At 44.5% G+C, this 3651-nt stretch overlaps 1 long non-coding RNA gene across 2 annotated transcripts; it reads left to right on the top strand.

Annotated features, from left to right (window-relative positions):
- Positions 1–916: 916 nt before the first annotated feature.
- LOC123967024 lies at positions 917–3020 on the top strand. Of its 2 annotated transcripts, XR_006824163.1 has the most exons (5): positions 917–993; positions 1032–1339; positions 1952–2051; positions 2670–2728; positions 2877–3020. It is a non-coding gene; the product is annotated as an uncharacterized LOC123967024 (long non-coding RNA). The 2 variants fall into 2 exon arrangements; XR_006824162.1 differs by lacking the exon at positions 917–993 and having other exon boundaries at positions 1043–1280.
- Positions 3021–3651: the final 631 nt, after the last annotated feature.

Here is a 3651-nt window from a genome sequence, read left to right as displayed (position 1 = left end):
CTGCGTGCGGACTGAGGATGGAGTGTGTGAGCTGCCGAGTGTTGTGTTGGAGCAGCAGTAACAGACCTGAGAGAAGGGCTACCCGACGGTGCAGGGTAGAGACGGCCTCCGGAGCGTCTGAGCACAGCCTCCTTCAGGATCCTACGTCGGGAAGCGGACGTTTTTGACCGGGATGACGGCCGCCGATCAGGTCCGGCGGCAGACCGGCGGCCCAGTGCAGGAGATGTAGCCGGTGGCGGAGAAGCAACAGTGTCGGCAGGCACTGTGCGCCGAAAGAGATCCGTATCAGGGAGACTCGAAGCCGCAGGTGAATCCGCTGGATGGACCGGAGTGTCGTTAGACAAGGCTGCATAGCGGTTGGAGAGGCCGATGTCCGGAGGAGAGGCAGCCCCATCCGAGCCTCTCTTCCAGCCACGGACCACCACTTCAGCCCAGGTTGACTGATGCTTCGGAGTCGAGCAGGATGAAAGCCTGGGAAGACTAGAGGGGTCCCAAAACACGGTGTCCTGGATGTTAGCGGTTGCGCTAAGAGAAACAATCTGTTTGGCTTGTACTGAAGCTACATCCATAAAGCCAGTCAGCAGGGAATCTTTCTCTTTGAGTTCCTCTGAAAGTCGTCGGATGTCTTCCATAAGGTCAGCAATCTTCTTGTTCGCTTTCTTAAGGAGTGAGCAGTCCTCATGGGGCAGAGTTTTCTCGGCTTGCATAGTCACCGGAGCTTTGTTGCGATCAGTAGCGTTGATCGCGTTTTTACGGTCATCTATCTTAAAATCCATGTCGGATGACTAAAATCCTTAACCCACGTAAAACTTAAATAAAGTTAAGTTAAATAAAAGGATATAAAAAATGTAACGAAAAAAGTGGATTAAAACTGGATAAGAGTCCGGTTCAAGACGGAGCTTCCGACAGGTGGCTACAGACGCCAACGCATGCGCAGAGTGCAGATTACGTCAGCAATTACGTCAGATCTTGTGACAAGATGAACAAACACAGGTACCGCCCACAAACACAGGTACCGCCCACAAACACAGGTACCGCCCACAAACACAGGTACCGCCCACAAACACACCTGCCACCCAAAGAGAAACTTAGTTATTTTCCATAAGCCCCAGTTTGCACAGAACCCTAGGATCATAAACTTAAAGAAATAGACAGGGAGGACCCCACTCTTTTCTCTCTGTTTGTAGATCTGCAGTGCACACCTCGACTGTAGAACTGCAACAAGACGGCTGTCTTTGTGGCTTCAGTGCCTAGTTCTGGGCTACAGGGAGTCTCTTGATGTGAGTCTTTCCTGATCACCACGGGCTCTGGTCCTGTGTGCGGCTCAGAACCCCCCAAGGTACTCGGGCCAGGCTCCGTCCCAAAGGTGCCATTAGCACCCTGACCAGTCTGTCAGAGAGTGGGGCATGGGTTAGCTAGTTTGAACAACATTTTTGAATTTGCAAGCATTTTGAGTACATTTAAAATAATAATCACAATAAACACTTAAGCAACCCTTTTTAGTGGCTTAGCAATGTATTTATGTAATTACCCTTTGTTATATGCTGACTGTAGATATACTTCATGTCAGAGCAAAGAGTAAGGAAAGAATAAGAGCCAAAGTAAAAATACTTTCATTCTGTTTGACTTGTAGCATACTCTCACAAAACATAATGTTTGTACAGCATTATAATAATGGTGATTGAGAAATGCATTTTAGCAACCATCCAGCTACATACATAAACACACAGTTGCATACAAATGTCTTTAGTCAGAGAAACAAGTACCAACGTGTACCAGCTGTGACTCTCCGGGTGTCTGCTGGACCTGAAGAGTGAATTATTTTATAGCTCCACCCACACAGGTGTTGAACCAGTCAAACACGGAGAACACTGATGAAAAATCTAACTTAAATCTTTTGTTGCTAAATAAAATACTGTATAGTAATTAAAGTGTTCGTGTGTGTGTGTAGGTGTGTGTTGCTGCAGACGTTCGAGAACAGCGTCACTGATCAGCTGAACCGACTGCAAGAAAACTCAACCAGCCTGAATGCCATAAACACACAGATCTTGGTACTGGAAGAAACTGCAGTAATACTACTAATGTACTACCACGGAGTCGGATCAGTCTCACAGAAGGATTCACTAATGCATTTTAGATTATATGTAAATGACTCTCCACAAAAACATTATCGCTGTACATGATCTTAGGTCCACAAATGTGTTTCTGATGCACACAAATATTTCAGGTTTTAATAAAAGGTGGTAGAAATCCACAAATGCATGTATTTATAAAATATTTAAATATGTTGGCGTTTTGAATACTTGCTGAGTTGGCTAGCTAACAGGTATCTATTAGTATTTTATAGCTAACTTCTTAGCTAACATTAGCATGATTTAATAACGTAGTTTCAAAATGGCGATGTTTCCATCGATGTTGTACTCCATACAAGGCGGCATCTCACATTTTAAATATTTAGACCAAGTTGGAATATTTTGAGTACAACTGAAAGAAAAAGTTTCCAGAAAAGAAGAACCGGCTGGAACAGACTCTGACCGGAGAGTCCCAGAGGCAGCTGTGGCTCAAGAAGAACGTTCTAATCTTTCTAAGAAGTAAAGTTGTAATGCATTAGAGCAGGTCTAGACCTCAGACCTGTTCCAGGACTGACTGTGTCCCTCTGTGTCCTTCAGAATTTTATCCAGTCGGAGATGCAGCGACTGGGCTCCTTCTGCGACGAACATCTGCAGAGGTCAGTCTGATCTGAGACCGGGTTGGATCTGGTTAGAACCCATTAATCCTTCTTGTTAAACCCTCAGTTTAGACTGTCAGGATCTGGGTTGGGTCTGGTTTAGACCTACTCAAACCTTGTAAATCTGTTTTGTTTTTTCCCGCCTCAGGTTGAAGTCTTTGGAAGGTGGAGAGCCTGGGCCGTCCGGCCACTGAAGGAGGAGAATAGTTTTGTTTTTGTGTCTTGAGTTAAATAGTCAATTTCTTCTCTGAAGGCAGAAAAACTAATAAAAGCAAAGTTGACTTGAAAACCAGTTTTACCTCCACAGAACCGTTGACTGCAGCAGCAGCTTCTTACCATGACTGCTGACTGTGACCGTGCAGTGACTTAAAGGGGCCACAAGGTGGAGACAAACCCAACAGACCCTTACACATGTATTTAATGTCCTGGATACAGTATAGTGTGTGGACAGCGTGCGGAAAATACATCAGGAAAAATGGAAACATTATGAAACGGAACATTTAGGGGAAAACGGTGAAATATGTACAATTCAGTAACAACAAAGTTAAGAAACTTTATTTATCCCACACGGGGGAAACAAAAGTGAGTGCAGACGCACAAGAATTTATCATTTATATACAAAATAAAGCGTTAGATATTCATTTTAATGTATATTTTAACAAACAAATACTTAACAAAGATGAAAGTTCATGAGTCATGTCCATCTGATGGGGGGGGGGGGAAGAGAAAGGGAAGGAGAGGCTGCTACCTGCAGGCTGCCATCGTGGGGACAGACGGAGAGAAATGTACTTATAATAAAGTAATACTAGTGTACAACAAACACTCAGACATTTCCACAAACTCATTCAGGAGCATTTCAGTGTCTTTACCCAGGGACACTTCCTCTGATCTCCATTTACTCCATGTAATGTGTTGAACTGAGT

The sequence above is a fragment of the Micropterus dolomieu genome, unplaced genomic scaffold, assembly GCF_021292245.1.
Source record: "Micropterus dolomieu isolate WLL.071019.BEF.003 ecotype Adirondacks unplaced genomic scaffold, ASM2129224v1 contig_14819, whole genome shotgun sequence".
Taxonomy (NCBI): domain Eukaryota; kingdom Metazoa; phylum Chordata; class Actinopteri; order Centrarchiformes; family Centrarchidae; genus Micropterus; species Micropterus dolomieu.
The sequence above is the reverse complement of the archived record's forward strand: the minus strand, read 5'-3'. Positions and strand labels throughout refer to the sequence as shown.